The sequence below is a fragment of the Falco cherrug genome, chromosome 5 (genome assembly GCF_023634085.1).
Source record: "Falco cherrug isolate bFalChe1 chromosome 5, bFalChe1.pri, whole genome shotgun sequence".
Lineage (NCBI taxonomy): Eukaryota > Metazoa > Chordata > Aves > Falconiformes > Falconidae > Falco > Falco cherrug.
The window spans coordinates 19,139,829-19,165,249 of record NC_073701.1 but is presented as its reverse complement, the minus strand read 5'-3'; the positions used below and the strand labels follow the sequence as shown (position 1 = coordinate 19,165,249).

At 41.1% G+C, this 25,421-nt stretch overlaps 1 protein-coding gene across 1 annotated transcript in view; it reads left to right on the top strand.

Moving 5' to 3' along the window:
* The window catches only part of SOX5 (SRY-box transcription factor 5), a 602,225-nt gene that overhangs the window by 91,947 nt on the left and 484,857 nt on the right, over positions 1-25,421 (top strand). The window contains exon 2 of the mRNA XM_055711618.1: positions 19,536-19,622. The gene's annotated coding sequence lies outside the window, so the exon portion shown is untranslated. The remainder of the gene's footprint in view (positions 1-19,535; positions 19,623-25,421) is intronic.

Here is a 25,421-nt window from a genome sequence, read left to right as displayed (position 1 = left end):
CATGTATACGTTCATTTTAATTCAGTTCTTCTGAATTCTTTTCATTTGAAGTTTTCTTAACATGGGAGCAGAATTTTAGAAGTAGAAGAGTAATTTAAGGATAAGACCTTTTTAATAATCTGAATAATTTGTGGCATTTGACAAACATATAGATGTATAGTCTGGGATTTTTAAGACTGGTTGGAGTATCTGAGACTGTTAATTTGAATCTAAGCTGTATGATTAAATGTCCTAGATATCTTGGAAAGTTTCAGCCATAATTATACAATTTTAATGAATTTGTTGCTCTTGAAAATGTTGAGTTGACAGCTGCTTAGGATGAAGTCCTGGATAGTTGCAGCACATGATAGGTAGGGGATTGCAGAGCTCTGAGTGTGCTGTGCATTACTCAGTGCTCTCAAAATAAAGTTGAAGATCACTCTGTAAACAAGCAGCTGAACCATCCCTTCCCGTCAACAGAGCAACTAGCGGACAGCTGGCTAGTAGCAAATACTTAACATCTTCCTCTCATTGGTGGTCAGTGTGTCACTACATGTCAGTCCACCAGGATGGCTGTCACAGCCCACATCATGCAAGGAGGAATGGAAAAATTTTGGGTGCTGACACTGACAGTGACAGTACCCTTGAGCCTGTATTCAGGGAATGTATTAATCCCCCTTTCAGGTGTCAAGATTTAGCATCTCTCATGTGTTTTGATTAGCACTGAATAGGAGATTTTTATCCTTAGTGGTGTAGTGGCTTGTTGCATTTAGATACCATTTATTATGAACTAGATCCTGACATCGAATGTTATCTGACTTCTCTGAAAGCCAGCCACTCTCGAGTTGAACGTGGTGTTTGACAAGTAAATAATAGTGTGTGGTGCCCTATGAATGTGTTTTAACCAGCTCCACATAAGTTTTCTTAGGCTTGATGCATGTATTTAAAGAGTGTAGTATGCAAGACATGTAGGGATGAAAAAGTTTGTTTATGCATTCAGTGATTTCTTCTTGGGCAGGATTCATGTTGATATCACTTTACGCAGCATTTTATTATCCTGCCTCTGGTACAAAGGGGTATGTAATCTGAAGTTTGGGGGGTGGACTTATTTTTCAAATAAAAGCCACTAAGGCCAGCACTTTTGTCCCTTTTCATGTCTTGTGAAGTCTGTGTGATTTCTAACCTTTTATTTCTTTTTTTTCCAGGCTATTCATGTTTGCTGTTGGGCAGGGCAAATCAATCTTTTCTAAGTACTCTTTAATCATAAATCTAGATGTATTAAGCTTGCTATTACCTAGCCAGTGGTAGTCAGAAACAGAAAAAGGCAGGGGGGAATATCTAGTCAGTATGGCTGAACTGTGATTGGGATCACAGGGCTTCTTGCTCTGTGCACCTTGACTCTTGACTGCAGTGATGCTTTTGGTTTTGTTCGTGAGCTGCTTTTTTATCTTTTTATTTTTTTTTAATAGAGGCTACTTTAGTATTCTGTCTAATTAATGTACTTTGCAGTGTCTGTTTTGTGTGCTCTGAATGTTCATTTCCCTTAGCTTACATTTCCCCTCTGGTTTTCAATAAATCTTGGTGGACCTTTGTATCCTGCCGTCTTTTCTGCTCTTTTTCCCTAGAGTGTTAATTCCCACCCCCTGAATATCTGTAAAATCAGCATTTTATTTTTTTCCCTCCCGAGCAGCTATTGCCATCAGCTGTTATAAAATAATGGCTTTAGATGTGTCCCTTATAGTACATTGACCCCTCAGTCTGATTTATCATTAATTTCCAGAGATTTGTTCCAGGCTTGAACTAATTCCTTCCCCCCAGGGTCTTGAGTTAAAAACCACACTGAAACCCACTTCCTTGTTCTTTTGTACCTGGGATGTTAATCATATTGCCACCAGCATCCCTGGCACATGGAAGCATCCCACTACGGTTAATGATATTCTTAGTGTCTTCCATTGGCTTCTGTTACAACAAAATTCAAGCTTCTTAAACTTGTTTCTGAGTTTGTATCATATCTTGCTACTGTTTATTTCTTGCAATTTCCCCACCCAACACCCACGCTCTTAATGAAAAAGTAGTATTTGTCTCCCCCAGGTTCTTGCCCATTTACTTCTTTCGGCTTCTGCTTTGCACAGTTAAAAGGGGGTGTGCTGACAGTCTGGGCAGAAGATATGGCCATCTGCAATGGAATTTGGGCTCTGCCTAACAGTGTAGGAACATTTGTAGGTTATGGTTTCATGTGGCTTGGAAGAGTTTCTTTGTGTAATTAAGAACACTGAAGGAGGATAGTCTTACGAGTGCTGCAGCATGGTCACTTGGCAGAAGCGTTGTATCTTGGGTTCTAAGTTTTCTTCATTTGAATGTATTGGTCTTACTGGGATGTGTTTGGAACTAACAGGAAGAAGACACGGTCCCTGACAAGGCAGTGGACAGTACCTGCTTGGCCATACTGAGCGTAGGACACCTGAGTATTGGTGTGTTTACCATAGGATTGTTGGGAATTGAGGTAAAGGAGCGTTAAGACTTGTGACCCATCACAGTGACATCTCCTAAATTACATTTCCTAGATGCTGTGAAAATTATGTTGCCTCTTGAAGCTTGAGATCATAGATACCAACTAGTCTTTGGGAGATAATTCCGATGCCTGGGTGTATTTATTAATGTCCTGTTTCTCCTTAAAACTGCAGTCAGCAATTTGTAGAAAAGGATCGAAAAGGTTGCTGTGAGGAACCTGTTCCTTTGTAGCTAAGGCTCACCGATACACTCTATTATTTTCCTGTTGCTGCAGTGCAGCCTGGCAAGCAGTTACAAACCACTGCTTAGGGTACGCTTGCAAATGTGGTGTACGCATTTATCTCCCACTCAAGACAATAGGAGCTGTCAGTGCTCGCTACTTCTGAAAATTAACACCCCAGAAAACTAATCCACCCTGACCCATTTTGAATTTTAGCCCTCCTGATATTAAAAAAGGAAAAAAAGTTATTCTGACAACGTGAGAATCTTGCTACTGAATTGCTTGATTCAGAATGGCTTTGTACAGCTACTGGAGTGGTTTAGTAACCTTTGGTCATATAAATAAAGTGTGTGAACATCTATGTATATGAAGCAAAGAATAATGAAATGTATGCTTTATGTTGCTTCTTGGTTGTAAACCTGATGCTAATCAGTTGTAATCTACGAGGCTCATTAGCTGGCAGAGCTAATATGTAACAACAATTCAGACAAACATTTTGAAAGGAAAGTATCAAGTCCTCACTCATCACAGTATTTATTGAATGAGAGACTTGAAACACTGGGGCTGTAGCATAGCGTACAGCTTGCCTCCTGCCTCTGCCCTGTGTGGGAAGGACACGCTGCTTCAGGTGCTTGGAGTAAATTTTCCCAAGACCAGAGTATGTCTTGAAAGTTTTGTTTCTTGCAGGGATCTGTGTATAAAGACAGAGGCAGAAGCTACAAATAGTATGTTGCAGTATGGTTAACAGATGATATCGAGAGCCATGAGAAAGTCATACTGCCACATTTTCAGGTCTGCTTGCCAGATTGGGGGCATATGTGGGGATAAGACACTGCTAGTCATCCCTTTGCACTCATGCCTGGTATCCTTGGTTGTTTATGCCTGAAGTTTCAAATATCTGGAGACATCTTATAGTAATATTAGGCCAGAATTAAAAAACCCCACAATAAATGCCTAGGCTAAATTTTTTTTTCTAAGAGTGATTTATAAATGTTAGGATGAAAAGCAAATACATCCTGATGTTTTTGTTATACTTCAGGCCTTAAGTCTGTAAGTAGTGCTTATACCAGCTTTCCCCAGAAACAGAAGGGATAGACACCTAATAAAAAACATAATGTAAGCTGAATTCTCATGTATTCACAGATGTCTAGGAGATGGAGCTTTAAGAGAAGTGCAGATGCAATGGCTTGTGTGCTAACAACATCCACAGTAGTCTTGTGGTATGTATGACATTTACCTACCATTGGTGTGTGATAAAGCTGCCAAAGTGACAGCAGCCACTTAGCCATATGCTATCTGCCCTTAAGTATCATTAATAGCCTGGCTGTCCCTGCTTGGGCTAATTTACCCTGTGTTGCTGAGCTCCATGTTATGGAGCATCTTTTGGTACAGGGTGATGGACCTGGTTTAGCGTTTGTGTGGCTTTCTGGGGTTTTGTTGTTTTTTGTTTTGTTTTGGTTTGTTTGTTTGTTTGTTTGGGTTTTATTTTTTAATATACCTGGCAGGTTTCTGTGCTGCTTATCACTGTGGACTCCTGCCTTTTCTGGCTCATGGCTGACGATACCAAACAAGTATCATGCTGTGAGCAGCATCTCACACTGTTGTCTCTGGGACAGGAAGGTCAATCCTGGTGGTGAAGCATGGTTGCTATGGGTGACTCCTGGTTTCACTGATGACATCTTGCCTTCAGATCCCTCACTGGGGATCACTGCATTGAAACCATGACAAGGTGTGTGGTGGTAGTATGGAAACCAGATACTGTGATGATGGTTTCTGACATGGAACCAGTATTTCAGCTGTCCTTTCAGGTCAGCATTCAGTTGCTGCTAGCAGGAGGGGTATGATGGGCAGCAGCTCTATACTGGTGGAGCAGCACACACAGTGTTGCTACTACGGGAAAATATCCCGAGATGCTCTATTACTACAAATCCTTCAGTGAAAAGCGTCATTTGAGGTTTTGGAGGGCTGGGTAGCTGTTCTCTCTTTTCCTCTGTGCATTAACTGCTTCCTGTTTGATCTCAGCTTGTGGGAACACCCATGGTTAGGCATCGGAGTATCCGAGTTCTCTCCTTCCTCATCACAGTTCCTTGTTTTCTCTCCTGGAAACCTCACCCACCGCATTTCTGCTTTGAAACAATTGTCTCCTGGGCAGACGGAGTGCAGCACTGCCAGCTGGCTTGTCACCCCTCCTGCCCACCCATGCTGTTGCAGGCACCTTGCAGAGCGCGGGGAGAGGTGTGGGTGGCGTGATGCTGAGCCGGGCCAGCTCCAAGTCTGCATCCCTGAAGCAGGACCCCGATACGTCGGCCAGAATGGCTCAGGGCAGGCTGAGGGAACAGTGTTTCTGACCCCACAGTGGCACTGACACCTAGTTACTTTAGCATTGTTTATGACTACATACATTTATAATTGGAGTCTTACTGCAGGATCTGCTCTGCAAAGAGAGGGATTTACAAATAACTTTAAGGGAGGGAACGTCTACTGAAAAGCTACAGTTTCTGCCTATTTTGGATAACTGATTCAGCCTTTCAAGGTCATTTAGGGTGGATTGATATGTTCTCATTCTCCGTATGTGCGGCAGTGCAAGGATCTTGCAGATTGCAATAAATGGGGAAAGGGAAGGAGCAGATTGTCCTACCGGAAAGTAAAAGGCTCTTTCAGGATTGTGTAGGTTGTGTAATTTGAAGATCAACATTGCTTATGGTGAACAGATGGAGAGGATGATTAGAAGCTACAAGTGCCCTCCTGTGCTATAGGCCCAATGTCAGATAAACTACCTCTACAGAAAATTATCACTTTCTGAAATTCTGGGACAACTGTAGGTTGCATTCTATGAAATTGAGAGAGAAAACTGGTGTGAGGAGGAGTAAAGGATCTAGACTGTTAACTGTGTGAGGCTGCAAACTGCCTCTCGGGAAGCTCAGATTCAAGGTGGTTTTAGTGTCTGTGAGTGCTCAGCATCGTTTTTATAAAACCATGCAAGAGGAAATTCCCATTATTTCAGTCCCGGAGTTTGCTGTGGCTATTAGTACAAACCAGGGTGGCTTTTCCCTCAGTGAGGGCACACTCACCTGCCTCGTCAGGTCTAACAATGTAGTATTTATTGTACGCTAGAGCACACATGCTAAAACCTGACCAAACTGCATTGTCACACATGGCTGTAGCAAAAGCGTGTCTGAGAACTTGTGGTTGAGAGCTGTGCATGTATATTGCAACATAGCATGTAGTTAGTATTTAAGGGTGGTTCTGTGAGTTTTTTTGTTTTGTTCTAGAGAGATGGGTTTAAGGTATTAGTGAACAACAGTGTTGTAAAAAAATGGACAGTGATTGGGAAATAAATGGTGTGTATGTACTGAGCTGACACATCTTTTTCCAGCTGGCAATGAAGCATTTTCCTCTGAGCTTAGCTGGCAAACTACATGTGTGCTACAAGGATCCCAGTTAGAGTCAGTACTCGTAAGAACGGGGAGGGCATACAATGGCAGGCTGGAAAATCCAGTAACTGGGTAAACACTAGTGTCTGACCAGAACTGAGCAGACAGAACAGTGTCAGAGCAAGAAAGCACAGCAAAGTGTCTTAATGGAGCTCTTTCTGATGGTTCTGTAAGGGCTGGGATGAAAGTTCTGCTCAGTAAGTAGGAAAAATACTGAAATCGGAAGAGGGGGAGAAAAAAGTATATTTTCCCAAGGATAAACCAAACTGAACTACAACATGTAAAAAAGAAGAATTTGGCCATACTCATGGTTAAATCAATGGAAGTTATGCCAAGTAAGGAGGGAAGGTGGTCAAGCCATTCATCTACCTCTCTGGTGCCGATGGAGAGCAGGCCTTTCTCCAGCCCTAGAAGCCAGTCTTCTCAGGCACCCACAGCAGGCTGATGAGCAGTGTGTAGCACAGGGCCACAAACAATGTCTGCTCTAATCCTGCCTTCTTAAAACACCAAGGAGTGGTCATCTCTGCGGGCTCTTCTTAACAGAAGAGCCTCTGTTCAGGGCCCAGAATGAGAGCTTTGCATATTTGTGCACGTGTGCTGAGATCCACAAATGGCTCATACACAGTAGATGCTATTTAAAATGTTCTTTAGCAGCGAGTAAGAAGCTGGAAGTGTTGACACACATTCCATGTACTTAAAAGTAAAAGGTAAAAGAACATTTTAGCTGCTGGTGCCTCTGAGAAGCTTATTGCTGGTGGTGATAACTATGTTGGTGAGAATATGCTGCAGAAGGGGAAAAGTGCAGTGGCCAGAGTAGGACTCTGTATTGTTCTGCTTTTGCAGTATGTGTGTGTCCATATATATGTGAACGTACCTTACAGAGTCAGAATATGCAGCAATATGGAAGATGTTACTGACATGTGTATATAATGTATGGTATTACATACAGAAACTGTTTGTTAAATGAATGCTAAGATTGTGAAGTCAGGCGCTCAAAGCATAGGAAATGCCAGAATTAGATTTGCCTGCACAACCTTAATTCAGCCCCTTTGTGCATATGCATTATGATACAGTCTTTAATTACATGATCACATATCACACCACTGAAACGATGGTGCTGACAGAATAAGAGGATACTCTGACTTTTTTTTTTTTAATCCTTATTGTTTGTATGGCCCTATGGCAGGATTATTCTGCACACATTGAAACCCCATCTTAAAAACAGCAATTCCATAATATTTTTGGTATAATAAAAATACATGTGAAAATTAATAACTTTTTGTGGACTTCTCTGTGATGCTTATCAGCGTTTTACCTGTATATTGTAAAGATGTTAACTGATTCTCACCACATCCATCTTGTTGGTATTGTATCCATTTTACAGACAGGAGAAAATTTTTTTCATTTTTTTTCAAGGGGAAGAAAACCATCCAATTCAGTCAAATCCTACCAGCGTAGCTACAGTAGCTGGCAGCAATCCAGTTCATTTAAGTCTGCCTAATTCTGTATGATTATTTGTCTGGGGGTTTCCTGGAGCACCTGTAAGTATATGAACCCACATACCCCAGAAAAGTGCCCTTGCCACGTGGCTTAAGGAAACCCTGACAAAAAGCATTTTCCACCCTTCTTCCAAAGTGATGCTACTATGCATCCAGGAGGCAAGAGCCATGTGGCAAGCCAGGCACCAGGCTGCCCTGGGGGTAGGCTAGTAGAGGAACTGAGCTTTCAGTGGAGTGGTTGATCCTAGGTAGTTACAGGCACTTGATATTTTCTGTTACCTTCTCTTCAGTTATGATCATGGGAAACTATCTAGCTTAAGTAGAAAGGATCCTCTCTGAAGGCCACTGTTCCATCTGCGGAGAAAGGGAAATGCAGAGTTTTGTTGGACTAGACTTCTCTCTGGAAGTCTTCAGAGGTACCACTCTGTCTTCACTTGATGTGTAGGGAAGCTAAGTGATGTGATAAGCTTCTAAATGCATCTGGGTCAGATCTGACTTTTTTAAAGTGTTGCTTTCACTTTATTATAACTGTTTGTATCTTTAAAATATAGCATTAGTTGACTGCAAAATATGGCGTCCACAAGTATATGTTCAGGTGTAGCAGGTTAGAAAGTGGGGCAGGTGTAACTAAAGGCTTCCTGCAGATTTTGGATTCCTGCAAAACTGTCCTACTTTTGGGTTGCAAATCTGTGCTGCCTTCAATTCTCGTGTTCCGGTACCCAAAATGAATGAGTTAATGGTCTAGCAGGCAACTTTGTCTTTAAGTATGCAACTCATGTTCGTTCCCAGAGCTGGGTCTTCTGGAGTGATATCTTCTAGAAGAATTTGGAATGTGGTCGTGTAATTAGAGAGTATTGCAGTGTGTATGCACAAAGACTGGATCTTAGCTCATGCTTTCAATGGCTAGATTAGGAATGATTGTACAATCTTAAGTATAGTATTTTGTAGTTAAGTATGGTATTTTGTTGAATGTTCGCTTTTATTCAGCCTTTTTAACCAAAGAATTTTTATAATGTAAAGCTGAAAAATAAGAATGTTATCCTGTAGAGTTCCGCTGCCCTTTGCCTCTCACTTAGGTCATCAGAGAGCTGTTACTTACAGATGCTCAGTAGAGAGCACTGCCAGCTGAGCTGGTGGAGTAACTGCTGGTGTTGGACTGTTACTACTGCATGCACTGGCCACGAGAGGTGTTTCTGCTGACAGTTGTGAACAGCAGCAGGTGGGTTGAGTCCATCAGAAGTTCAGCAGTTACTCCAGGTTGTGGGGTTAGTGTCCTCTGGCAATGTTGATGCATTCTGCCAGGCATTCTCACGTATTTTTGTCGCTCATCTTCACCTGTGCGTCTTGCATCTCTGCTCCTGTTGCTCCTTTTTCTCATCAGTTCTGCTTTTCTGTGCTTTGGGTCTTTACATCAAGTCAGGTCTTCATATGTCTTTAGAATTTGGAAGCAGAGGGGTGTGAGGTTTCACTGTCTTTGTAGTGCTTTCCAGTGTTAACACCTGGGAGCTTTCTGATTGCTCAGAAGAGCTGCTGGAGGAGAGGCTTGTGAAGCAGGTTGGCACAATAGGGGGAGCATGCAGGAGGTGTGTAGGATGGAGCATGCCCAATGTACCAGGCTGCTCAGTCTGTTACGCTGATTTTCAGCAGGTCTTTTCTGCATACGTCCGAAATGAGAGCTCTCTTTCCCAGATCTGGACAAAGTTCAGGGGAATGATACCAAAGGGCAAGTCACAAGGGTCACATTCCCCCAGGCACATTTCAAGGTCATCTAAGAATGATTTAAGCAATGTCACTTGACAGCCGGAGTGACCTAAGAAAAGATGTGTGACTCAGGTCGTGAATAGTAATGCATTTAGCCACAGCAGTTCAGTCTTTCAATTTTTATTTTCACTGTTTTGGTGGTATTGGCAGTTGCATATATTTTCTTATAGATAATTTTCGTTGTGGTTGGTCTAATATAATATATATATTGTGGCACTGCTGATGAAGTAGTGGTAAAGGTTTGACCAGTAGTGGTGTGTGTCGTGGGGATACCTGGAGCAGGTATCTGGGGAGAAATGCAAGCTATGTAACAGAGCCTTACACTGCAGCTTGGTGGGGATTCCATGCTCTGAAGAGGACTAGTGCAGAAATGTAGTGAATCACTCAAAATTTAACTTCTACTGTGGGGTTGCTTGTGCTGACTGGTAGCAAGTACCACAGTTGCTAAAGTAAGAAGTACTGCTTTGCATTCAAGGAAGCAGATTTTCATGGTTGCATCTGAAAAAAATGTTATAGCTGGAATAAGCAACATTATCAGCAATATCAATTTTCAAAAATAATCTGTATTAAACCATTACAAATCAAATTTGGGGTATGTAAGGTGCAACTGAATTTGGAAGTTCTAGTCAGCCTGTTGTATTGGTGATTATATACTGTGAGGAGGGATGAGGATTTGCTGCTTTGCCAGTTTTAATAGAGGTGAGGTAACTAATTCGGTTCTGGATACTCTCATGATGAGTTGCTTGAAGGTGTTCAAATTTGCTTATGAAATAGTCCCTTCTGAGCTAAGGAGATGGAAATGAGACACTAAAAGGCTTTCTTGAAGTGCTTCCATGTTTTTCGGCTCAGAACATCACATTTGATATTAATATTAGGTACTGAGGCAAAGTCATCAGGTAGAAAAGGGAGGAAATGTAGAAATAGTCATTTTCTGGTGTGTTTCCTCAGGATGCTATTTTGAGGCTTTAAAAAAAATTCATGCTTTGCTGATGAGGCTGCTGTAAACCAGGGAAGTGGCAGATGTAATTTAAGTCCCAGGGCCCTGCCCTAGAAGAGGTCCAATACTGGCAGCATACATATTGCTTATATGAAAGCGAACAGATGGATACATTTGGTCAATTCTGCTGGGTTCATATGGAAACCTTCAGAATTTTTTCTTACTATTTTGAGTAGAATACTTAAATCTGTTATCTGCTGAGAGTCTGTAGTTGCCTGGGATGGGTGGTTTTGTAGCTTTGTGCTGGGAGCCTTGCCTTACTGTGGATGTCTTTATGTTTGTCTGATGGAAGTCTCCTCCCAACCCCCCCATATTCCAGGACCAATTCAGCTACTGGGGGAGTGAGCTGGATTTTTTTCAGCTTCTGTGGCATGAGAACTGTCAGCTGAGTCTTAATCATGGAGTTATTACTGGTAGTGAAAATGCAGGAAAGAGAAGAAATCCAGCTTGCTTTTCAGATGCTAGATTGATTGCAGAGGCACGTTTTGGTTATTGTTGGGGTGGGGAGGGAAGAGGAAGGAGGAGATGGGGAGAACAAAAACATCGTATTTTCTTTAATTAAGAAAAACACTAATTTTCTGATACTAATTCTTGCTGAATTCTTGCTGACAGTTTTCGATGTTTCACAATTCAAAACAACTGAAAGCAATCAAGTGAAGGGAGAAGAATGGAGAATCAGAGGGGTATAGCTGCATTAGAAGAACACAGCTTGAAGTGTTAATACTTTGGGGAGGGGCAGGCAGTAGGATTAATCCGTAATGCCTGAAATTAATCTATTTTGAGTGTCCTCATAAGTTTGTATGTATGCACACGCGTAATGATCTAATAACACATTATTTATAGCATCAAGAAAAGAATTGGCATATGACTAAATAATTCTAAAAGCCTATCATATGGACGTGCCAGCATCTGTATTGTCATCTAGCTATCTTTTTTGAAGCGTATCACATATCAAAATATATACATCAAATATTTAGACACTATCAGTGACAGCTTTGTTTAGTATTAAAGTCCTTAAAGAAACTTGCTCTTGCATTTGGAATCATGTAAGAAAGGGGATACCTTTGTTGGACAGGTTTAGCTTTAAATCTTTCCAGGAAAGCTGTAAACAAAGGGGGGGGGGGTAGAAAAAAAGATATCTCTGATATTAAAAGCATGCTTCTGTGAAGATGACAGTTGTGCTTATTTCTTTCTTTTCTTTTTTAAAAGAAAAAAAATTCTTTGAACCATTAGCAACAATAAATTTCATCAAAAATGGGGGTTAGAAGAGTAGAAGCTAAGCTCATTGGGGGAGAGAGAGAGGGCTTGAATTTGGCAGAATAATTTCTTCGCTATTCCTATCTCATCCTCTTGAGCTGCATACTTCTGAAAAAAACCCAAAACCCAACTCCACCCACTGTTATAGAAAATGGCCATCTCTTGGTATCTTCTTTGGAGGTTTTGTTTTGATAGTGCTAGTTTGGGGATTAACACAAATAACCCTATCAGATTTTGTTAAAACATGGTACCAATACAGAAAGATCCATGTATACTGTTTAAAATACACTTGTTAACAGAGATTTAACAGTCATTTCATTCTCCACTGTTCATCACATTCACACATGTGGGATGGGCATTAACAGATTGAGCTACATCTTTTCATTTCAATTCTGCAGCAGTGTCTCTTTGCAGGAATATTTTATGTAGTAATAATTTTCTTCCTATTACAGACTTTCTAACTATGTTAATGGCAGTAGACCGGCCACAGAGACATTCGTGAGAACTACCTTTGCAGTGACATTTAAACAATTTATTTGATCTTGCTTTAGCATACCTGCTCATGCCTTTTTTACTCTGTTGTCGACCTTAGGAGAACTTTGTGTATAATCACAGGCCTTTCAATCACAACTAACTTAACAAAATGGTATGCAAATTTCTGTGATATGTCATTTCAGATTTCTTTGGGATTTGCAGTGTGTATGCTGTCAGGTGGATACCCCTTGACTGCATAGGCATGTTTGAGTAGCAGCTGCCCAGCAGCTCCAAGGCCAGCTGCAAAAGGCAGTTTGTCTTCGCTGAGAATGTTCTCTTTTGTGGATATGCAATTGCTGGGTGTGCCTTGACTGACCCAGAGCGGGAGGTGCTATCCATATCCACTTTTTTTTTTTTTTTGTGTATGAAAATGGAAGAAGCAGAGCAGGGAAAGGCTGATGGCAAGGGAGGAGTTCTATCTCACATTTACCATGTTGTATTGATCATCGTACCATCATTTAGAGAAACTGAAAGTTACGGATTTGTGGCTGAAATGTGTAACTAGTGTGGGAGTGCTCTTGGCTAAAAGCCTAAAATGAGAACTTCTGCTTTGCGAGGAGGTATCTTGTCCTGTGCTTAATGTAGCTTCTCCCATACCAGACCACATGTAAGAGTGCTCTTAGGATGAGAACAGTTAAAACCAATTACTGCTGGCACTATAGTTAAAACTTGTATCAGTTTCTATCAGAATCAAAAGTCCTAGAATAAATTGATGGTACAAAACCATCTAAGCCAAAACTAGGGAAATTGAAAGGCAAGAAATAAACTGAATTAATTGGGAAAAATATATTTATCAGCTTGTTGATTTTTAGCATAATTCATGGAAATTAATTCTGTGAAACTTTCATTCAGTGACAGATGATTGGGTGGGAAAAACAGGATTGCTGCTGAATGTTTACATTGACAGGAACATTCCCATTTGTTAAAAATAAAAACCTTGGACACTGACATCATAGAAATGTTGTATGCGGGTTACCTGCTATGTTATGTCCCCTGTTGGGAAAACACTTGAAGAACATGATTAATCTCTTCAATTTCTGTTGAAACAATCTTTTCATTTTTGTAAACCAAAAGATAAGCACACATGTTTTAAGTTTGGCTTTTTCATAAACATTTGTAGAATGTGGTACAACTTATTCTGCTGGCTATATTTCATGCCTCTCCATTTCCCAATCCCGGTCATGAAAACAAAGTTACTACATTAGAAAGTTAGGTGAAAAGAAAGCTTGTTACTTGGATGGATCATACAGGTGGCCTTAGCATATGTTTGTGCACAATGTGTTATTGCTGCATTACTGAACTGGATTCTTTGTCTACACATAGACGAAGACATACACATAGTAGCCTGCCTACAAATGATAATAATCATGGTTCATGTCATGCTTGGTTCTGTAAAGCACTGCAGCTCCTCTGTTGAAGGGGAAAATTCAAAGCAATCATCAGTTCTCCTAAAACTGTCAGTTTTGGTTTCTGTGTGTGTACCAATTTGGTACCTGAGTCTGATTTTTTCCATTATCCTACATCTTGTATACAACTATGGCTTGCTATCGGAAATGAGTAGTCCTAGGATAAGACAAGGGAAAATCAAGCTTTCTCTCCGTGGAATGAAGGAAATGATATGTAGTTCAACTTTCTCAAGTGACAGCATTCACTAGCCTATTACTACAGACATCTTTATATAGGCACAGATAAGTTGGTATTTTCTGGGCACTTCTAGTAATAAAATCCTAAATCAATGTTTACAGAAAATGTTTAAGCTTTTTCCAGTGATTCCTTCACATGTAGCTTTTTTAAAAAAATCTTTGATGGAAGTGTGCAATCTCAGAAAGCTAAACCGAGAGTCTACTGTGAATGTCCTCAGACATCCTTCTTTTGCCTCCTTCCTTTGGACATAGGTGTGAGTCCTGCTTAACGTGTGATCAACCTGTGTGTATGTTCAGAGCACTCCCATCTGGGGTCCATGTTAGTACCAGCTCCGCTTTGCCGTGTGAAGAGCACCTTCTCTCTACCAAAAAGAAAAGTAGCAAATCCCAGAGCTGAAGATATGAGCATGGGGAGTGAAGAGAGAGTCCTTTCCATTTATTTATTTATTCTCTTGCATGATTTTTGTTTTGCATTTTTGGTTTAGTTTTATTTGTTTGGGCAAGTTTCTTGTCATTTACCTTTGCATTTGCATTTTCTATTGATTGGCAATTTTTAAACTGTTTATTGTGCTCTTTTGTTTAGCTGTTCAAGAGCTAAAACAAAAGCCACCAGGCCCTGTGAGGGACACATTTGCATGCGGCGAGCGTTGCCCGAGGAAAAAGTAATTGCTAATGCATATTTATGTGGCACAAATTTGCCATTTGTTTATGCATAAAATTATCAATAGTGCAGGGCGGCCCAGCCGTAGAAAATGGTGACCTTTTTAGCTTAATAAATAGAAATCAGCTGTTATTGTGAAGAGATCAGCCATTTATTCTGTGTTGAGGGACAGTGTTGGGAAAATGTAGATTGGTGCCGGCAATATCATTAAATGGAAGGCCAGTGACCCTTTCGGTATAGTCTATTATACTTTATCTAATAGGGGATAAATGACTCTGGTTGGCAAATAGATTAAAAAAAAAAAAAAAAAAGGAGAAAAAAACCCCCAGAACAAACAAAAACCCCCACTACCTCTCTGGACTTCTCTGGTAATGCTCAGCTATATGAACAGGTAGATTTTGAGGAGGTAATTTGCACAAGCTGTCTGGTCTTTTCCTAGCAGAATAGTGACTTCAAAACCAACCAACCACCACACCAAAACCCCCGACCCCAAGTCAGCCCCAAAGACCAGTCTGTTTAGACTGGTTTTGGCTGTTTTTGAGTGGGAAAAACAATCCGAGCCAGCCTGTGATTCTTCCTAGCTCATGCCAACAAAAGCAGTGCTCTGAAAGACTCATACATGGATCTAATTTTGGCTTGTGAAAGGAGAACACATTGTTTGAAGGTAGGAGGTAGGGCCTTTTCTGAAGGCAACAGGTTTTCAAAAACAGTTACACTTTTTTCTTATATGCACTCAATTTTTTAAGAGTGGATAAAAATTTGCCAGACTACACCCTGAGACACTGAAGACTTTGTCTGCAGAAGATGCATCAATACAGTTTTCTTTATGCTGCTCCATTAACTCACCTCAACCTTAATGGGCAGGCTTAAGACTTGAAGAGCTAAAAACTAGCAGCTATAAACCTCAGGAAGTTCTTGTGAAAATGAAAGTATATGCAGAAAACCTCCTGTTTCTGTGTTTCTCTCATTTCTGTTCTCTCTAGTGCATTGCACTTGCATAACTGGAAGCAGCTTTAACCACACCACAGGTGAAATGCAGAGAGATGTGAGTCATAGTGACTGTAAATGGTTGTGTTTTCTGTGCAGTAGTAGGCTGGGCGTTGGATTTTTTTTTTCTTTTTTATTTAATCCCTGAGAAAGATCCAGCAGATGTTTATGGTGACAGTATTTTACTTTGCAAAGGCTGTGTTAGATTGAGATAGCCTTATCAGCATGCCCAGCCTGGTTAGGTGAGATGAGATCCCACCCACCACCACTGTGGGACTGCCTACCTTCAGAAGATGGAGGCTGGCCTCTGCCCACCCTTCTCCCTTGTGCCTTCAGAAAATCTGGCTATTATTCTGTGTTGGGGAAGGGTGGATCAGAGTAATTTTGGGACTTTAATCTGTTTGCTTCCTAAAAAATCTAGCACAAGATAATGTCATCATCATCACAGAGAAGCCACCACAGCTTTTATCACTGAGTGACATCTTCCTGGTGGCCTCAGTAAAGAGGCAAAAAGTTGAAAGGAGCTTGTAGAGAATGCATCAGTAAAGGCTCTGAGGCAGGGTTGTGTGGGGATGATGGTGTTGAGGTTGTGGTCAGAAGTAGGACTTCTGTCTTGAACACAACTGATATGTTTTCACCACTATTAATAGTCAGGGAAAGTTTTTTTTAAAAAATCATTTTAGTAAAATATCATACAATACATAAAACTTAATATAGTGTGTATTATACGATATATGGTGTATTACTCTCTAATAATGTTGTAAAAGCCTTTGTAAAAATGTGTGCTACAGTTTGAAACTTCTTCATAATTAAAATTTTCTCTCATCTTGGGACGCTTTTTGGAAATGGTTTCTTCACTCTCCTGTTTGTGGTTTTTTATGCATTACTCTTCTGTGGAAAGAGCTCTTCCCCGCTTCTGGAATGCTGCCCTTGAAGTCCTCCTAAATAATGGTCCCCAAACCATCTTACTGTAGAAACAAAACCACCATAGGACGTGTTATCGAAATAAAGAGAGAATCAAAGAAGTAGCTAAAAGTATAAATTTTCTTAGGTACATCCTGTGGAAACCACAGAGAAGAGTGAATTGAATTGCAGAGTAGGATCTAGGTTTCTTTATATGGCAACAGGTCCCTTTTTTGCTTGTTCTGTCAACTCCACTGAAGACCATAGCCAAAGACCACAATTTCTGAAGTCTATTAATGTTTGGGGATTGCCTCATCTCATTAAGAAGTTTTTTTACCTTTACAAACACATCTTTTTTTTTTTTTTTTTTTTACTTCAACAAATTAATTAAACGTCACTTATTCCAAGTAGGTCTGATTTTTCCAGAGGGTCTTTTACCATACAGATATCTCCAGCCCTGCTCCTGGAAAAAAAAAAAAAAAAATCTTCCCCTACATACGGAAGCTCACAGCCGGTTGTTATCCTAAATTTGCTGCTTCTTTTCTAACAGTCATAAATCAACCCTTTTGAAGTATGCTGTTTGACACCAGCTAGAAAGTTTTATGTAGAAAAAATAAGTAGAAAATGCTTCAGTCTATTGTGTCGGAATAAACTGAGGGCCATGCTGTTGCTGTTGAAAACTAACCTGGATCCAGCTGAGATGCTACCTCAGGATATTGTTGTTAATAATACTAATACCAATAATAATAATAATAATAACAGTCCCTGTAGTTATTACTACATTTTTTTTTTTTTTGTATCTCTACCTGCCCAGGCCTGGTTGTCGAGGATACTATGCTAAGTGCAAAGAAATAGAAAGCAAAGCTTCTCCAAAAATCTGGAAATATCTAGGTTTTCTTTCAAACGTTTTGTGAAGAGGAATTTGTTAAGGGAGGAGCTGGTCCAGAGGCAAGACAAGGATGAGCAAGTATTGCTGATCAAAGTTTGTATCAGAAAGCACAAGAATGAGCAAAATGAGTATTACTTTTTCCTTATATTCTGCTTACACAGAGGACAAGGGGTAGCACCATGCCCCAGTTCCAGGTTGCTGGGAAAGATAAAAACGTGGTGGGGAATATTTGTTTGCTGTAGACAAGCATTAGAGATCTGATTGTCCTGTGACCTGTCTTCATTGTCCTGGGATCTCATCCTAATTAGGAGTGAATTGAGTGGGGCTTTTTCTTTTCTCAGCTCCTAGTGCATGTGTGCTGTATTAATAATGTGTTGGTTGGAGAAGGAAGATGAAGAACAAATTTTATATTATGTTAAATAGTTGATGAATGTTTAACAAGATAACCAAGTAACAACAGTTAAGCTATTTATATTTTCTGGTTCTTTGCGATGCTGGTGACCAGGTAGTCTGATAGGTCCTACAGATCTTGAACTTTCTTTGTAAAAGGAAATGTTGATGACTTACCTTCACTGAAGACTGACTTTTTTCCTCTGCTTCTTCAACATAGGTTTATTTAAAAGGCCCACAGAGGTATTAATCTTTCGAAGAGCAGGAATTAATGTTTAAGGAAATGTCTGCACAAAATATATAAAACATTTTTCTGTTTGCTTATCTGATTGCTCAAAAATAATATCAGAAATTGAGGTGTATCTTCACATTTGCCTGCATGCAGAGCTCAGTATGAACCAGGGGTGGTTGTCTTTACCACCAAGCTGGTGCATGAGGTTTCAAGTCTTACTTGCTGCTGCTTTTCATGGAGTGCTCTCAGAGCTGTAGGGCTGGCAAAGCAATTCCATTGAGTTATACCAGTGGAGAAAGTGCCTGTTTTCTATATCGAGGTTATTAATTTCAGAATTTGGTTGGGGGTGTGTTTTGTAGTTTAAAAATAAAATAAATTCCTATTTATTTTTTATTCATGTGTATGTTTCATACTACAAATTATTTGTTTTGGTTAGACTAGATTGATATTAATAGATGGTAATACAGCTTAGGGATACAAAACCTGACTGAAAGGACCGCTTCACAGTTGAGATGGCGTGGACTTTGGGCGTGTGTGACCTTGGCATGTCATATCACAAGTGTGGTCTCAGACTTGATTGTGCAACTGTGTCATGTGATCCAGCTAAATAACAGTAGTACTAGAGAGTTTTTGTTTTCAAATCACTGCTTTGATGAACACTTGTCACACAAAATTTATTTTCCCAGTTTTGCAGTCAGGTAAACTGAGGTTCAAAGCATGTAACGGGGAGCCTATGGGTAGGCAGAGCCACCTGGGTCATACAGCGCAGTTGCATTCTTCCATTGAACAGTATCATGGGCCTCTGCAGAGAATTTCCAGCTCCTACCTCATGAGTCCCATACATGTATGCCTTGTGAACAGAACATTTCCCTCTCTGCTGGAGGCTTGGGGGTAAATCAGCAGCAGTTGGAACTGTAGTAGGTGCCCAGAGATCTGGTGTGCATCGCACTCCTGAACTGTGAAGGACAAGGTGGGGTTTGGGAAGTCACACTGTCTAATGTTAGTCGTTGAAGTTCTGGGCTTTGTCACACCTGTGGGAGATGCCACTGTGTCACCCGTGCGTGAAGCTTAAGTGCAGCTCAGAGAACCCTGAGGAAGGGGTCTCAGTCACAGAGTAAATGTGTGAGTAACCCTCCTACTCACAGAGTGGCAGCTGAGAGTGGGGGCAAATGCAGAGGACTTCTTGCTCCCAGTGCCATACTTGCACTGCTAACCATGCTAAAAGGGCCTATCATGGAAGCACGTTGGGCTGGGGATATAAAAACAGAATTGGTATGGGTAGGTTAGCTGTTTAAACACTCAAGAGGAACAGGAATATATAGTGATATCTTTCTCCTAGTTCAATCTTTGTATTGATTTATCATGGGAAGAGGTGTCACTTTAGTTCTAATAATAATTTTTTTTTTTTTTTTTTTTTTTTTTGCTATTACATATTTCTGTGGCAGCTTTTCCATGTGATGTATTTTGGGTCACACATTAATTTACACCAGCCTCTCTTCTGTAAAAAAGAGTTCATGAACTAAACGAAAAGGAACAAGGAGGGGGATGTCTAGCAGAGCCCAGGCTTTTGTTTCATGTTTTGGATGTATTTTCTTTTAAAATAAAATTGTTGATATGCATTTGCTTTTATTTTTCTAGCCTTCCTCTTGCTGATGACCGGGTTCCTGTTTGATCCTGTTTACAAGCTTCCGAAGATTGAAAATAACCCCAACTCCTCTGCATTGGGTAGGAAAACAAAACCATATAAAGACATACAGCAATTACTCTGGAGGGCTAGCAGTATGGAAGAGTGTGGTGTGAAGGAAGAGCTTGTGGAGAAAAAGAAGGTTACTAGGTTACCACAAAAGACATTAGTGTACACAGTTTTTCTCACCCACTCTTCTGGACTGGGGAGGAGGGGGAGGAGTGGGCATATCAGCAAGTAAATAAGGATATTCTCCGGTGTTTGTGTTCCCAGTGTAAATGTTTTAAGTTTATCTACACTTTCTGTTACTTACATCCAAGCTGCTTTGCAGTTCTGTTTCAATGTATTCAAAACCCCTAAAAAGATAACTGTAAAAAGAAGTTTGGCTTTTTTTTTCTTTAAAATTTATTGGCAAGGTAAAGAATTCTCCCTGAATTCCTATAAACTTGTGCATATATGTGCAATATTTTAATAGTATTGATGTGTAAGTATATCTATCCCAAGTAGTAAATTTTTATAAATACTTAATAAAATGACATTTCTTGCAGTTAGGGAGAGTGGATAGGGAACAATAAGGTTAAATGTTGTTGGCCTGATAGGACACTCAGGTACAGGTAGTCAATCCCACAGTTAATGTGTCTGCTCAGTCCTGTAGTAGTCTTTGTGTTTGACCTGACTGCCATGAATAGTAAATGTTTGCAGAATTAAGGTTTCAAAGAGAAGCACTTCCTTTTGGTGGGGTGGCTTTTATCTTGTTGTTGTGGACTTTAGGAACTAGAGATGAATATGTCAAATGCTATTGAGTGTGATGAATTAGTCCTAGGGTTAGAGCTTCATGTAGCTTGACCGGGTTCCTTTGATAGTCATGTATTCTGGTATAATTTTTGCCTTTGCAAAGGGAGTGGCAATTTCTAGCACATCAGGATTATAAATGCAGCCATAGTGACAGGTAACACTTATGTCTGGTTTGCATGGGTGGGAGTGAGGAAAAGGTGTGGAAGGTGGTAGAGAGCCAGAGCTGGTGTAACTGAGTATTTAGGGCCAACTCTCAGATGAAACCCTGGATCAGCCTTCTTGATTTTCAGTATGGTTTTGTCCATGTGCAGAGGGCTGTTCTAATGTTCTTGTTGGGACAAAATTTCTATTTAAGTTTGAATGCAGGGTTTATGATTGATAATATTCTAGTGTAAATCAGTGCTTTTCTTCTTTGTTAGTGAGGCCTTACGCCTCACTATGCATATGAGATGACAGTCTTAAGTTGTGGTATTTTAAAAGTATTAATTCAGATACAAAAAGGTTTTATGATTCACTTTTCTCTTTCTAACTGCCAGAAGTCAGTTGTGACTCTCTTGATTTTTTTAACTCTTCTAAGTAAGCTTATCAAAGAAGAAATCACTAATTTACCAGCCAGTGCTTAATAATCAAGGAAGTGAAACTTCTGCTTTAGAGAAAAAAAAGAAATCCTTTGCTGAGTTGCTTATTTGCTGAGTTTATTATTTAAAAATAATAAAAGCTTACCATGCACCGGGCAACTGATCTCTCTCTTTTTTTTTTTTTAATATTATTATTTTTTAAGGCTTTCATTCTGAGAGGGGTCACTAGCCTTTGAGAACTGAGCCACTTTGTTGACAAATCCATCCTCTAAATTGAACAGCATTAATTAGAACTTTATACTGCAGATTCTTACTTTTTAATGTGGGTAGCAGTATCAAAAAAAATGTCTAATGAATTTGATTGAAGATGATTTTAAAAGGTCTGCCACCTGTAGATAAAAATGTGCATTACTACACATGGTAATTATCAAGACTGAAGGCCGTGACATGATCCATTGACCTTTTGAAATCAAAACACTTACTGTAAAGAAAAAAAGGCACTGATTTCTCCATCTATGTTAATATAGGACATGTCTGTATATTCAACTATATCAATACACTGTAATATATCTAAGGGGGAAAAAAAAGATACTTTGGATTATGTTAGACCCAAATTTCCCATCTTTTCCTCCACAGGCTTATAAAGCTCTCGCTATTTTTTGAATGTGTTGAGGGATCTTTTTTTGATCTAATGAAATAGATTGCTAAAAATACTCAGGTGTCTGAGACAGCAGTAAAACATTTCTGAGCCACCCTACAAAAATGAACTAGTTTTGTGCACACAGGATGAAAAAGAAAGTGTACAGGAACAGATTTCAGCTTCAGGCTTTCTATAGGGGCATTTGCAATATGGGAGGGGAGCAATAACCCAGCAACTATCATTGTAAAAATTATGAAAAGCACTTTGATGGTCCTTTTTAAAGTCAGTTCACTAAACGGGGGACAAAGCAAAAGCCTGAAAGGCAACTCGTAGTTTGCGTTTAACAACCTCAGCCCCTTGCTGCTATTTGCAGTTGAAAATGAGTGCTTCTGCATACAGTAATGGTGAGAAAAACTAAAGGGAAATAAAGGATGCAAAGGAAAGATTTTCTGTTTTCGTATGAGTACTTGGAACACCAAGCAAGCGAAGAAGCAGCAATTTTAGCTAAGCTAATGTAATAGAAGACCATTGCACCCAAACTGTCTCAGCAGAACTTCCTGCATAATTAGATTGTAAATCTTCTCAACTGAGGAAGTTTTGCCCAGGGTCAGATTGTCTAAGTAATAATCCATTCTACATAAATTAGAAGATTTGAACTGCTGGGATACATTATTACATTAGTTTTGTTTTTTATTCCTAATATAGCTAAGGAGAACAAATGCAACAATTCTTTTTCTTTTCTTCTTAATTATGTTATGTCTCTTTAGCTTTCGATTACCTCAGAAGGCCTTTCCTGTAGGTTTTTGGATTTTTCCTGAGCAATGATGATGAAGTCGTTGTCTAGGCAAATTAATACATTTTTAATATACTTTAGAAAGTGATACCACAGAATCCTTTGGCCACCGGATTCTGTGATATCACTTCCTCAGTGAAGCATTTAGTCAGAGATGCTGCTGCTCTTTTTGCACTGCAGTCTTTTGTGATGCTGGCATGTTATCTCCCACTATGACCCCCTTGTTCTGCAAAGAATGGGATTGCCATCTTCAGGGTAAGAATTAATGGATGAAAATTTAATTAGTTTCAGTAAGCAGGCTTCTAAGTTTTTAATTCAGTTATTTTCTTTGAGAAAAAGAAGCTTGTGTGTACTTGGCATGCATATACAGCTATATGTAAAAGTGACAGGAGTAAATCCTGAAATCGTTTTTCAGGCAGAAATCACCCTTGAAATTTCAGTATTTGATCTGCTCGAAGGAAGCCACATTTGCAGTGTAGCGCAGATGAATTTGGATGGATGACTTGGTGGGGTTTTTTTGTTTGTTGTTATTGTTCTACACCTGACTTTTACTATGAAATAGAGGAGTCACCAACTTTCCAGGAGAGCCTTTTGGACTTACACCTTTCGGACTGGACTCTGAGTTCTCTGTGTATACTCTGCCAATGCTAAAAAGCAGAGAGGGGAGATGTTGAGGGGCTTGTGGAAGTGCTCGCAATGCTGCAGGCTCCCCATTCCTGGGGCTGTTTGGGGCATGCACCAACATCACGGTCTCTGTTATAAGCACATGTTAGAGATCTGGACTTGTGCAGTGGTAGTAACTGGTGGCAGGATTGGAAACCCAATTTGCTCTGACTCCATGATGGGTTGTGTTTTTGTTGCTGTTGTATCTGCAAGCATTGAAAAATATGAAATGTGAGGAAAGAGGTTGGCTTCTGCCTAGGAGGTTCCTGGTGTGTGTGTAGGGTAACTCCCTGACACAGCGGGCCAGGGAGCCATCCCGAGGAGACGCCCCACTGGACCTGCTGTTTACAAACAGGGAAGGACTGGTGGGTGATGTGGAGGTCAGAGCCCATCCTGGGCACAGCGATCACGGGATGATAAGAGTTTCCGATTCTTGGAGAAGTAAGGAGGGGGGTCAGCAGAACCGCTGCCTTGGCCTTCCGGGGGGCCGCCTTTGGCCTGTTGGGGAGCCTGGCCGACAGAGTCCCTGGGGAGGCGTCCTGAAGGGCCCAGGGGCCCGGGAAGGCCGGGCACTCGTCAGGAAGGAAGCCTGAAAGGCGCAGGGGCAGGCCGTCCCCATGTGCCGAAGGGTGAGCCAGCGGGGCAGGCGGCCGGCCTGGCTGAGCAGGGCTGGGGCTGGGGCTCAGGGCAAAAAGGAGAGTTTATGGCCTATGGAAGAAGGAGCAGGCAACTCAGGACTACAAGGATGTCGTGAGGTCAAGCAGGGAGAAGATTAGAGAGGCAAATGCCCAGCTAGAACTCAGGCTGGCCACTGTCGTAGAGGATAACAAAAACTGTTTTTACAAATACATTAGAAACAAAAGGAGGGCCAAAGATGATCTGCATCCTTTATTGGATATGGGGGTGGGGAACATTGCCACAAAGGATGAAGAAAAGGCTGACCTGCTGCTCCACTTAGACAACACTTAAACACACATAGATGGGATCCACCCAAGGGTAGTGAGGGAGCTGGCGGAGGAGCTTGCCAAGCCACTCTCCATCATTTATCAACAGTCCTGGATAACTGGGGAGGTCCCAGAGGACTGGAGGTTAGACAGTGTGATGGTCATCTACAAGAAGAGCAGGAAGGAGGATCTGGGAAACTACAGGCCTGTCAGCCTGACCTCGGTGCCAGGGAAGGTTATGGAGCAGATCACCCTGAGTGCCATCATGTGGTACAGGCAGGACAGCTGGGGAATCAGGCCCAGCCAGTGTGAGTTTATGAAGGGCAGGTCCTGCTTCAGAAACCTGATCTTCTACAACAAGATGACCCACCTAGTGGATGAGGGAAGGACTGTGGATGTTGTCTATCTGGACCTTAGCAAAGCCTTTGACACTTTCCCACAGTGTTCTGCTGTAGAAACTGGCTGCTCATGGTTTGGACATGTGTACTTGATGCGGGGTTAAAAGCTGGCTGGATGGCCAAGCTCAAAGAGTGGTGGTGAATGGAGTTACATCTGGCTGGCGACCGGTCACAAGTCACGTTCCCCAGGGCTCAATATTGGGGCCAGTTCTGTTTAATATCTTTATTGATGATCTGGATGAGGGAATTGAGTGCACTCTCAGTAAGTTTGCAGATGACACCAAACTGGTGGGGTTTGTTGATCTTCTTGAGGGTAGGAAGGCTCTGCAGAGGGATATGGACAGGCTGGATCGATAGGCCAAGGACAATTGTATGAGGTTCAGCAAGGCTGAGTGCCAGGTCATGCACTTGGGTCACAACAGCCCCATGCAACACCACAGGCTTGGGGAAGAGCAGCTGGAAATCTGCCTGGAAGAAAATTACCTGGAGGTGCTGATTTATGGCCAGCTGAACATGAGCCAGCAGTGTGCCCAGGTGGCCAAGAAGGCCAACAGCATCCTGGCTTTTATTGGAAACAGCGTGGCCAGCAGGACAAGGGAAGTGATAGTCCCCCTGTACTCAGCACTGGCCAGGCCGCACCTCAAATACTGTGTTCAGTTTTGAGCCCCTCACTACAAGAAAGACATGAGGTGCTGGAGCGTGTCCAAAGAAGAGCAATGACACTGCTGAAGGATCTGTAGCACAAATCTTACGAAGAGTGGCTGAGGGAACTGGGGTTCTTTAGTCTGAAGAGGAGGCAGCTCGGGGGACCTTATTGCCCTCTATAGCTACTTGAAAGGAGGTTGTAAACAGGTGGGGTAGGTCTCTTCTCCCAGATAACAGGCAGTAGGACAAGAGGAAACAGCCTCAAGCTGGGCCAGGGGAGATTTAGATTGGATTAGGAAAAATTTCTGCACTGAAAGGGTGGTCAAGCATTGGAATAGGCTGCCCAGGGAGGTGGTGGAGTCACCATATCCGGGAGTGTTTAAA